This window comes from Myripristis murdjan, chromosome 20, assembly GCF_902150065.1.
Source record: "Myripristis murdjan chromosome 20, fMyrMur1.1, whole genome shotgun sequence".
NCBI classification, from domain to species: domain Eukaryota; kingdom Metazoa; phylum Chordata; class Actinopteri; order Holocentriformes; family Holocentridae; genus Myripristis; species Myripristis murdjan.
In genome coordinates this window covers 28,233,301-28,246,807 of record NC_043999.1, presented here as the reverse complement: position 1 = coordinate 28,246,807, position 13,507 = coordinate 28,233,301, and positions in this window count along the sequence as shown.

The window sequence follows — 13,507 nt, the reverse complement described above, 5'->3', positions numbered from 1 at the left end:
TCAAGTGGTTGTTACTCGATTTCTATATCAAGCAACAGTGTCTCCTACATATAATGCCATGTGCTGGACAGAACTCTTTGAGTACTTTCAGAAAAAACTTGGCCTTGCGTCTTAACTTCTTTTTTCCCCTGAAATGATCAAGGTACAAAGTCAACAAGCCCTGCTTCCAAATCTAGTAAACATAATGAGAAACATATATGTGTGCATGTTTAGTTTGAAGGTCAACAAATGTTTTCATCCACTTTAGTCTTCTCTTTGAGAGTTCCAATTTTCAACTTCAGCATACTTTTATTTTAAAGGCACTTCCATTATGAAAATTTGACTTCCAACTTGAAATCCTATATGGTGCCATCATTTTTTTTGGATGGACATTGATGTTATTGCAATCAAATGTATAAGGGGTCAATGGTGTCTTTAGCTTCTAATGGGTGCCTTTTATCTAAGATACAGAAGGGCATGACAAACGTGCAGTATTTGACGCCTTGGGAGTGAGAATGGGCTTTCAGTGTACAACCAGCAAAGCAAGTACAGCTTTGTGAGTGAGGTAGGCCTGACCCCATTGGGTTGGGTAACCAATATTACACTGACAGGTGGATTTACAACATTTTTAGAAAGAGTCACACAACACATGCATGTCCAACTACAACAGCAAAAATTGCAGCGAAAATTGTGTCTTTTAATAAAAAGAACGACCTTTACCACTGGTACCAAAATGACCCAATATTTAAAATTTCTTATGTATTTTTATGGAACCAATCAATTTTAAGTTTTTAATGGCTTTTTTAGGATTTGTTTAGTATTTTGGCTGTGACTGTACTAAAAGAAATTGCACTTGAAGACCTAAGAGTGATTCTTAATGCAATATTTCACAAATGCATGGGGTGTCCGAAAACTTTTTTCCACCACTGTACAGCTGTGTTTCATTTGAGTTGTTACTATCTAATATTCTCTCAGCTGCAGGTCTAATACAGAAAGCGTATATATATATATATATATATACACACACACACACACACACATATATATATATATATATATATATATATATATATATATATATATATATCAGTGGCGAGCGGTGACGTTTATGTGTAGTCATGCTGTGGTTCCAATTTCATGCGAGCGCCCGAACCATATGCATGAACCATATAAAACGATATTATGCGTTTTTATCAATAAATAATACAAACGCATCAACTCGATTTTGATAGACACGCGTGCGCATTTTGCCCCAATGTTACCAACAACAATGTATTTCAATTTACAGTGTAAATGAAAGCGGAAATTCTTAGAACGAACGGATGATGCAGTAATAACCAGTTACAGAGTCAAGCAAATGACATATGAACATGCTCACAATATTACCAACAAAATGTTGGAATTTACCATGAGATCAGAACTATTGGGACGTGCCACGGGGTGAAAACACACAGCAATGTCACCAGCTAGCCTGCAAACACACAGCAATGTCTCCAGCTAGCCTACATGGTCAATGAAATGACACACAAACATGCCCAGCTGCCCATCAGGCTCCGCACCAAAGTGATAAACGTCAGAGAACACCTCTTTTTCAGAACACCTGCAACAGCCTAAATCCATGAAACATGCCAGGTCACTCAACTGAAGTTGTATTTTCACCCCTTTTGATTGGCACGATGCAGATGAAAGAACAAACTAATGTTAACGTTCCCGTACTAGCTAGCCAGCTAACGACGTTAGCGGTAGCTAGCTGTCAAGTGAATGACTTGCAGTTCCTGCTGAACATTTCAAGCGAGCTGCTACGTAGCTACTCGTGTTGCTCATGCGTCTTCTGAAAAGCTGATTGGCAGACAGCTTATTTTCCATTCAAAACACCACGTACAGGAAACACCGGCTACAAAACTACTGTAAATACTCGTATCACAGAGCGCATGCGTGTGTCAAGCTGTCAACTTTCCAGCATTTCGCTTGCAATTTGAGATAGATACATGTATATAGGCAGTGGTTTGCAACCAAAATGATAGAAATAAGGTATATTATAAAAGGACACACTAGGAGACCAACATTTTAAAGATTTTGATTGAAGGGCTTGGGCATGTGATGCAGTTATAGCTTATTATGACCGCTCGCCCCTGAGATATATATATGTAACAGGGTCAATCGTGCAGCAGGCAAATATATAACATTATGTACAGTAGTTATTGTTTGTTATAATTATTACTGTTATAATTACCCAAAATCTGTGTACTGTTTTTTACATTTATTTTATTTTTATTCATTTAGTACCTGACAGGTTGGACCTCCGAGTCAGTTCATAGGGACCGGAACATAAATTTGTGTCTGTACCCCCAGCGTTCCTATATGTTGTGTGGCACCGCCCCTATATATTGTGTTTTTCGCGCCCTTACCGCCCCTTTTGTTATTGATCTCCATGGGAGAGGTAAGCGGTCTTGTAGCTAAGAAGTTTATGTGAGTTAGCATCGTTTGATTGTGTTTATATGTTTAATAGCTAGCTGTGAGGTGCTTGCTATGTGTTTTAACATGTTTATTAATCATTTAATTTTTAGGGGCGCAGTGTTTTGGGGGAGCTGACTGCAGGGAAATATTTTTTATATGCCTTTTGTCAGGTACGATATGTTCCATCCTTAACTTTGTGTCATTTTGCCCTTTTGTTATTGATCTCCATGGGAGAGGGGCGCAGTGTTTTGGGGGAGCTGACTGGAGGGAAATATTTTTTATATGCCTTTTGTCAGGAGTGAAATAAACGGAGACTGCCTCCAAAGGTGTAATCGTCTCAGACCCTTCCTACAACGCAGAGTCGCATCAACCGGTTACATATATAAATATACAGTATATGTATATATGTATGTATGTATGTATGAACCTTGACTTTAGTGGCATTCTTGCTGTTGTGAAGAAAGACGTCAGATGTAGCTGTTCTGAAGCTGGTGCATTGTCACATATCTGTCAGGTGCTTAGTTTACAGATGTTATTTCAAATTACCAGCAGTAGAGAGGCATGTTTGCTCTGAATGACATATTTTACATAGCACTTTTCACTTTGAATGTGTTTCCCATTCAACAGACCAGAAATCCAAATATCACCACACAGCACTTTTTAAGACTTTCTGGAGTGACAGCTGTATTCTGCATATGTGGTTCTTCTGACTTTGGAGACATTTTTAGCCCTGTGATGCTGTGCTGTATGGGTCAGTGTTGTCATTGTGGTCAATTAGCTTCTAGCGGCTGAGTGCGAATGGAGAAAAAAGAGCAGAGTGCAGTAGAGGGCAGAAAGCAGAGCACAAGTCACTATTCTCAGCACACATACACTACTCACAAAAAGTTAGGGATATTCGGCTTTCGGGTGAAATTTCAGGATGAACCTAAAATGCATTCTAACCTTTACAGGTGAACTTAATGTGACCTTCTGTAAACTTTTGAATGCACATGTCCAACTGTTCAATGTTTCAGTACTTTTTGCACAAGTTGCTGTTCTCTAACAAGGAGTTTAATGGCAAAATTCACATCAGGTGTTTGATCAATGAATCAACCAATAAATTTCCTGGTTCAATTAGAATTGGTATTTAAACAGTCCTCCTCATTATGCTGTTCACATTTTGACATCATGAGACCAAGACGACACCTAACAATTGATCAGCAGCACCTCGCCATTGCGAGGCTTCAAACAGGATGTTCTCAGACGGAAGTGGCCACTGAGCTTAGAGTGTCACAGAGTGTCATCAGCAGGTTGCAACAGAGATACAGAGAGACTGGAAGAGTCACAGAAAGGCAGAGAAGTGGACGTCCTCTGGCCACATCCCACACTGATGACCGCTTCATTGTGAACAGTGCCCTGCTGAACCGGATGATGAATGCCACTCAACTCCAGGCACATTTAAGGGAGGTGAGAGGCACCCAAGTGTCATGTCAGACCATTCGAAACCGTTTACATCAGCATGGTCTGCGTGCTAGACGACCTGCAAGGGTACCTGACCACACCACCAGGCACAGGTGTCATTGTCTTGCATGGGCCAGGGAGCATTTACGCTGGACGAGGGAGCAGTGGGCCTCAGTGCTGTTCTCTGATGAAAGCCGATTCATGTTGAGCAGAAATGATGGCCGCCAACGATGTTGGAGACGTCAAGGAGAGCGCTATGCATCAGCCACTGTTGTCACCAGACGAGCCTTTGGTGGTGGTGGTGTTACTGTGTGGGCAGGTGTGTCTAGTCAGTACAGAACTGCCCTACACTTTGTGAATGGTACAGTGACAAGCCCATACTACCTGAATAACATCATTAATCCAGTCATTGTGCCCCTGCATGAACAACACAGGCCTAATTTCATCTTCATGGACGACAATGCTCCAGCTCATCAAGGTCACATCATTAAGGAACGGCTGCTGGAGACTGGGGTACCTCAGATGGAGTGGCCTGCACTTTCTCCAGACCTGAATCCCATAGAAAACCTATGGGATCAGCTGAGTCGCCGTGTAGAGGCTCGGAGCTCTGTACCCCAGAACCTCAATGTCCTGAGGGCCGCCCTTCAAGAAGAGTGGGATGCCATGCCTCAGCAGACAATAAGTCGACTTGTGAACAGCATGAGACGTCGTTGTCAAGCTGTAATTGATGCTCAAGGGCACATGACAAGTTATTGAGACATTGACATTTTTTGTTGTGGTATATCCACCACTGTTGTTGGCTTTTGTTTCAATAAATTGTTTGAGATGAGGAAATCACCAGTGTATGCTTCTACTTAAATGCCCTACTTTCATGATATAATATCACTGTAGCGTGAACTTTTTACATTTTCCGTAAATTTCACCCGAAAGCCAAATATCCCTAACTTTTTGTGAGTAGTGTATATTATCATTATCAACATATTCCAAGACTATTAGAATATTGCATGTAAATTTGACAGCCCTATTACTTGCCAAAGGAGCTTTATCTGTGTCCGTATCCTGCCCTTGGGGGTGTTTTGTTGTTGCGCTAGATATTAATGTCAAACATACTGAAAAAGACTCAAGGCCAAACAGAAAAGACTAGAGTGAGCCAAATTTTTGGTGAAGGGATTTTAAGCTACCTCATCCCTATTTGGTGTACACACACGCACGCACGCACGCACGCACGCACACACGCACACACACACACACACACACACACACACACACACACACACACACACACACACACACACACGTACACAAAACAGATGAATTTCTGATAGCCCTAAACAGAATCCAAATTGTTTTTCTCTCCTTTGTATCAGTTCAGTGGGGAAGCAGACACATGAAATGTGGGCAGAAAGCGTAATACCAGAGTTTTCAACCAGTCTTCACTGCTGGCCACTAAGCAGCTCCACTGGAGCAAGTGCCTTGTTCAAGGGCACATCAGCCATGTTGAGGGAGGGGAGAGTGCTGGTCTTTAACACCCCCTGCCCACATTAAAGTCTGACTTTATTGCCTTTGAATTTATGACAACTGCAGACTAGTATTTGATACCCTGGCCTACTCTTCATCACTGCATTTTATTCATAGGGCAGCCCTGAGATCAGCCTAGAGAGAGTGAGTCAGGTCACGTAGTATGACTGTTATGTGACCCTGAATCTGCCCTCTGACACAGAATACATTAACAGCAACAAAAAAATCTCCCTGCTCTCCCTGTTAATCCACGAAAAACAGAATCTGTCAAAGTGAAGTTAACTGAAGTCAAGGAAATTTCTGATTCCTCGTGGTACAGGAATGGAAGGTTAGGGAATCTGGAGAATCCGTGTATCATTCGTTCTTTCTATTTTCAATTGCCAATCAAAAATTAAAAAATGAAAAAGTGACTGGTTATTTTGTTATTTGGTTTTTAAACTAACACCAAAATCCAAAATATGCCTGGTTTTTCATAGTTCAATTTTAGGCTCGGATCAAAAATACGAAATGGAAAAACGGCAATCAGGACTGAATTTGATTTTATTATTTAATTGGTCCGGTTTACGTGACCCAGAAGTTTGGTAATGAGCGGTAGCTCACAGCTGATCACAGCAGCCAGGTGCATTCAGTCCCACCACCCTGATCACCGCCACCATGGATAGTTATTACGTGTTGTTTCGAGGACCAAAGCGTGTGACTCTAAAAGAAGAGGACATGACAACCGAAAAAATCAGATACTCATATTATTCATTATACCATACCATTTTATTTTACCTTTGCCTGACCTTTACAACGTGGTTTTTATGTGCAAGGGACAATTGGTGTCAATTGCACAAGGAAATTGAAATTAGAACTGTATTTCCCTCTTGTGTGTATTACTCGATAGGAAAATTAACCGGTCCTTCCTTGGCCTATGATGAACCTTTCCACCAAATATCATGCAAACCCATTCATAAGATTTTAAGATATCCTGTTAACAAGCAAATAACTTGTGTTGGCAGAAGAAATTAGTACTAGCAACATATACCAATCAAAGGGGGACATACATATACATACATTTTTGTATTTACATGTCTTTGCTGAAGTTGCAGCACTTTTCTGAATGTGGTGTATACACTGCCAAGTTGTTGCTTGTATTTGTGTTGCCAAGTTGTTTCATGTGTTTTGTATTTGCCTGCATTTTTTCAGTGTGCAGTGCAATGGCCTCTGTACTTCCCACAGTAGCAAAGGCAGCCCGATAACCAGTGTCTGAAATTCAGATTTCAAGATAAAATCCTAAAAATTTACAAACTTTATTTAGACAACATTGATATAAAATAAAATAAAATAAAATAAAATAAATTGTTTCCCATTGACTGTAATTCTTTCTATGAGGGCGGAAATCAAATGTTAAAAATACCGTTATATTTTTGTACTTCATAATTAAGCATAGGTACTGGAATATAAGTTTTCTCTTGTTTGGGCCAACAACATGAAAAAAATGTTGTGGACCCCCAGCTTGACTTTCAATAATTTGTGGAAACCCATTTGAAGTTATTTTGCCTTACAGGGAGCCTTACATCAAGAGGTATTCTGGTTTGTGTTAAAGAGATGGTCAGCCCTTAAGTAGCTACCTTGTCCCACAGTGGCATGTTAGCCCTGCCTTGTGTTGTCTGTTAGCGACACCTAGTGGTCTTAGAGGAGATTGCAGTGCAACCTCCATTTTGTTTAGGCCATTTGTACTACAGAGCAGATTTAGCTGTTACGGTATCATTTGAGGTCCTGTGGTGTTGGACAGGGTTGGTGTTAAACATATTACAAATCAAGGATTGAATCACTCTGCCTACAAGAATGAATGAAAAAAGTGTGTACTCCATGTAAATCAATATAAGGTTCAAGCAAATAAACAGATTCTAAATCATACAAACTGTGATGTTAATTGTTTGGGTGTGGTTGACTGCAAATGAAATAAGCCTAAGCAAGACTGATTTTGCAAATGCACAAAAGATTTGTTGGATTAACCTCTCTGTGTATGGAATCCTCCCAGGACTCGTTGATCTCGTTTTGTTTTTGTCTTTCTCTCTTTCTACCTCCTCCTCTATGTCTCTCCCAGTAGCCGATGGACACGACTACTGGGAGAGACATAGAGGAGGAGGTGCTAGAGTTAATGCACTAAATGGGAGATGGAAAGACTTTCACCGAATAAATTCTTTTTTTTTTTTTATTGGTGAAATTAAGTGACAACAGACAAGGTGACATAAGCAAGGTGACATAGGGGACAAATAAATTACACCGAATAAATTCTGACGTAGTGGACATTTAACTCACATGGCTGATCAACTGTTACCCTTGCTGCGTGCATTAGAATCATTCCGGTTCTTTGTCTTCGTCTCTGGACAGCTTGTCATATAGCCAGTACATGAAACAATAATTAAAAGTTGCTGAAATGAAACAACTCCTGAAGACCTCCATTTTCTCTCATAAATGGCCAGGATGACAGGTTTTGTTTCTGGTTTGCAAACCTCTACTTCTACTCTGTTTATTGTAGCCATGCATAATGTAACCTGTGCTAACTTCTGATGAAACTATGCTTTGCATAGCCTATTTTGTTCACTCCAAACCAGTTGATCGAAATGCACCCAATTTGCATTTTTCTTTTTCTTTTTCTTTTCTTTCTTTCTTTCTTTCTTTCTTTTTTTGCAGCATTTCAAAAGTTTGCTTGACATTTGCTTGACTATCAGATGGTTCATGAACTGAGTATGTTTAGGATTCTTGAATCCAAGGTGCTACCACCTGCCACTCATCCTCATTATCCATCCATGTCCAGTGATCTGCTCATCTCCACTGCTCACCTATTGCTAGCTTCCTTAGTTGCTCTGTAGGATACCAGTCAGTTTCCATTGCTCTTTGACACATCATCTCAGCATAATACCTTTTTTTTGGTCTAGACTTGTTGCCTGCTCCTTTTTGTTTAGTTTTGCCTTATCCTTGCCTGTTCTGTCTGTATTTGAGACCTTTACTGAATCCCGACTCTGAACCAGAACTTGTTCTGTAAGCAGCAAAAAGTATGTCTATATGATCTACTCAGTCACCTTCTCCCATTTGTCACAGTTCATTGTCTGTGGGGCAGCTCTAGATCATGCAACATCATGACCTCACTGTTTTGAGTCTCACTTCTCTGGTTTCTCACTTTAGGAGAAACAAATGTAAGAAATTTAAACTGAATTCCTTAAAAAGAGTACAAAGCTTCTGCAGTTCTTGTGCTCTAAAAGTTATATTTTATATTTATACTTTAGTACCAGTGCTATGAGTGAACTGAGTGGCTTAATCGTAATCTAATGTGACTTGTCCTTTCCTTTCGGTTTTGCAGTTGATGCTACCAAGAAAAACAAGGAAACATGCCTCCGAAGCGCCTCAGTCGCAAAGACCGACGGAAACTCTACATGTTGCTGGCAGGCGAGGTAGGATGTTGTCATAAAGTGGAGGCGGTTTCTGTGGTGTTACAAGAATTACACGCGTAGAGCTTTTTCTGTCGGATCTGTTTTACAATCATATATATATATATATATATATATATATATATATATATATGCACACACACACACACACACACATATATATATATATATGTGTGTGTGTGTGTGTTCATGTATATTTTTTGAGAATTTTTTATTATGACCTTTTTTTTGTTTGTTTTTTAAAAGACAGTGAATTTGATGAGGCTTCAAAAGGCTGATACTAAACATAAAGCAAAATGTCAGCATCTTTATAAAGCAAAATTGCCTCAAATGGTGGTAGGCAGCTTAGTGACAGTCAACTTGGGGGCCCCGAACATGAAAAACTTCAAAACCCCTGTTTTGTAAAGCCCTTTTCATAGTGTAAAAATTATATTCTGTCACCATCTAGTGGCTATAACTCACAGTCAAACTGACTGGATATGTATGCCATGCTGTAACCCAGGGATTCAGTCACTGAAATTTAAAAGGTGGCGTGCAGTATGGAGTGTAATTGGATTTTTAAAGTTTTGGAAAACACAAAGTCACAACAATACCAATAATGCCAATAGCAATACCAATTTTCAAATTCTAAATTATAAGAGTACCCCCACACCCCCCACCCACCCACCCACACACACACACAATAATAATAACAATAATACGAACAACAACAACAATAACAATAATAAGTTAAAGTGAAATAAAATAAAATAAATATTTCTTTCCCGACATCAATAATCAATAATCAATAAGCTCAGGCAAACTGGGACTCTGAGACTGTGATGAATGGTTTAATCCATCCATCCAACCATCCATTTTATCTGGGGACGGGTTGCAGTGGCAGCAGGTAGAAGAGATCGCCCAGACGGCCTTTTCCCTGTCCACATCCACCAGTTCCTCCTGAGGGATCCCAAGGCATTCCCAAGCCAGCTGGGAGACATAGTCCCCCCCCCCCGTGTGTGCTGGGTCTGCCCCAGGGCCTCTTCCCAGTTGGATGTGCCTGGAACACCTCCACCGGGAGACGGCCAGGATTAGATGCCCAAACCACCTCAGCTGCTTCCTTCCAATGCAGAGGAGCAGAAGCTCTACTCTGAGCTCCTCACAGATGTCCGAGCTCCTCACCCTATCCCTACGGGTGCGCCCAGCCACCCTGCTCACAAAACCCATTTCTACCACTTGTATCTGCAACCTCATTCTTTCAGTCACTACACAGAGCTCATGGCTATAGCTGAGGATTGGAACAAAGACCAGTAAACCGAGATCCTTACCTTCCGGCTCAGCTCTTTCTTTACCACGACAGTCTGTTACAGCGACCGCATAACTGTTGTCACTGCCCCAATCCGCCTCTCAGTCTCCTAGTCAACTCTACCCTCACTTGTGAACAAGACCCCCAGATACTTGAACTCCTTCACTTGAGGCAGACGTGATCCTCATCCTGACTGCTTCACACTCGGCTGCAAACCGTTCCTGTGAATGCTGAAGGTCAGAGCCTGATGAGGCCAGCAGGACCACGTCATCTGCAAAAGGCAGGGACACAATCCTGTCTCATGAACAGAACTGGAGACAAGGAGCAGCCCTGGTCGAGTCCAACACCCACTGGAAATGAGTTCGACTTCTGTCCGTCTGTCCGTCCTGGGGAAGGATCCCTCCTCTGTTGCTCCTCTGAGGTTTCTTCCTATTTTTCTCCCTGTTAAAGGGTTTTTTTAGGGAGTTGTTCCTCATCCGATGTGAGGATTATTGTATTTCCTGTATAGCCCTTTGGGACAAATTTGTAATTTGTGATTCTGGGCTATATAAATAAATAAATTGAATTGAATTGATTTAGTGCCACGAACGCGGACACAGCTCTCACTGCGATTTTACAGGGACTAATGGTCATAAGCCTTCTCCAAATCCACAAAGCACATGTAAACTGGATAGTCAAACTCCCATGATCCCTCCAGTATCTGTGCAAGGGTGAGGAGCTGGTCCACTGGTCCATTGTTCCTCTTGAATTTGAGATTTGACAATCGGATGAAATAGGCGACAACCCCTTGGGTTGCCACAACGACAGGCACTGACAACCGTCTGGCCAGCCCTCCAGGAACCGCGACCTTATCGTGATGGATGGGTTTGTATGCCCCTGTCACCCTGGGAGCTGTGCTGTCAGGAGCATGTTGCTCCTGGTAGGGACTTCCAGGTCTCTGGTGAAGAGCCAAACAAAGAGCGGTTCAGAAAACCCTCCTATGAAAAGCACCAGCACTGACACAGGCACCTCACCCAGATTAGAGAGACCGGTGCCCACTCCAGGAGCCAGGCATGGAAGGGGAGCTCACAGGTGATTGCCTGTTGGCCGAACTGGGTCTGGCCAGGCTCAGCCCGAAGAGGTCATGTGGCGCTGCCCTCTAGTGGGCTCACCACCTGCGAAAGGAGTAGTAGGGGCCAGCTGCGATGCCACACATGCCCCTTTTCCACCAAAAAGAACCTGGTGCTAGTTCGGTGCTGGTGCTAGAGCCAGTGCTTAACTGGTTCCAACAAAGAACCAGTTTGCTTTTTTGTTTTATGTTTAGCTATACGTTTATTGCGTTTGCCGTTCCAGTTTGGGTCTGTAACCCCGCCCACCAATGACGTGGTGGGTCGCGTCATTGGTTCTTTCTCTGGCCCCTGTTTAGCCCCTGCTCGAAGTTGGTGCTTGCCTGGAACCGATTTGGAACCAGTTTGGCCAGTGCTTGGGTGGTGGAAATCAAAGAATCGGTGCTAAGTCACGCACTGGCTCCGAACCAGCCCTGGAACCTGCTTGGTGGAAAAGGGGTAACAGATGACAGGTTGGGGCAGGAGGCTGGACATACAGTGCAGAAAGTGTTAATCCTGCTGAACATTTTTCAGCTGTTTGACTCCTGCTGCTGCTCTACAGTGTCAAGCCCCAAACTGCAGCTCTTTCTTCTTGGCTTTTAATTATTCCAGTCCACACTTTGAAATGAAACTTAAGCTTGCAGAACACATTTCATTGAAGTGTTACATATTCATGAAATTCAGAAGTGAATTCAGTCATCTGCAGTGGCAATGAAATAATATTGAAATGCTGGTTATTGTGGTAATACCACTTGCATCTCTGATGCTTTTACCAGTTATAGATGCTTTTAAAGACTGACAGTACCCCATTTTAATTCCCCTTTACTTTGTATGTACTGATTATGTAAAGTCAAAGTAAAGTAAGACATTATGAAATATGTAAGACATCATGTTATCCAAGGCGAGTTGACCTCATGAAGCATGATGGGAAACATTTTGTTAGTTCCTTGACCTACTGCTAACCTCAGACAATCTCAGACTTGATTTCTACATGACAATAGAACATTTTAATGAAAAACTGCACATTTAACATTCCTTTAAAAAAATCCTTTGTAACAACAGCTGGCTACAAATGGATCCAGTAAAAGGACTGCAATCTGCAGAGCCAACATTATCACATTGCATTTATTTTGAGTGAACTATTCAAACCCAGTATTCCATTATTTTACAGCTACAGCACTGCATCAAACAGAAAATGTCAAGATCTCTCATCCATCATTTTATACACATTTCCCTGTGATGCAGCAGGACACATTTGGGATCTTTGGAAACCTTGGGGTCTCCACTAGTATTTAAAATAAAGTTCTGAGGGTTTGAACAAAGCTCAGCCTCACTGCAACAACAAATGCACCCGAGGGCACATGGGAGTTGAAGAGGTGAAGCAGGATGTCTGAGACTTGACTAAGATTTGTCACCAAAGCTGTGATACTTGACTGAATTTGAGCATGTGAGCATTGACGCCATTCAGGGGCACATCTAGGTGCCAGTCAAGAAGGGCACTGGCCCCAGCTGAAATTTGATTGGCCCCTGAAGTACCCCTGTCATGTTACTAGTTGTTTGACTCTTTAGAGATGAGTAAACAAACAAAACTGTGGCACCCTAAACACCTTTTGTAATTATAGTGATGTTGCCTTTACGTCATGTGGGACGGAAGGTAACAAAGGCAAAGATCCCATGTGTACGACTTGCATGCAGCTTGGACATGAATGAGAATCACATTTCTAATTGTAGTCAGGGGTGCCACCAGGAATTTTGGGCCCCATGAAAAAAAAAATATTTACTTGATGATGGTTTAATAATTTTATATTAGTTTTTACCTATTTTTTGGGGCCCCTGTCAGGCAAGGGCCCTTGGAATTGTCCTAACTTTTCCCCCATTTACGACGCCCCTGATTGTAGTATTGATGTGACAGAGGCAGGAAACTGGTAATTCTGATGTGACTTGATCATGGCATGAGATGCACAGAGAGCTGAAAAGAACAGTGGCATGCAGCATTTCATCCTCCTCAGAAGCTTCATGGTAAGTTACAATTACCCTCATAAGTTTATGTCAATGTGTGAAAATGTTTAGTTGTTGCTTCCACTGAACTTATATTGTCGAACATTAGATAGGAGCATTTAACTATATCACTGGCTCGTTCTCACATAGAGTTGCTAGCTAACTTAGGTCTCTTTTTGTTCACCTTCACCCACAATCTGAAAGACACTAATTTGTGAAATAATGTCATGTCATTACTAAGTATATGAAACTAATGCTGTGTCCCTGACACCTCAGATATGGGAAATATCTAATCTCCCACTTGAGAA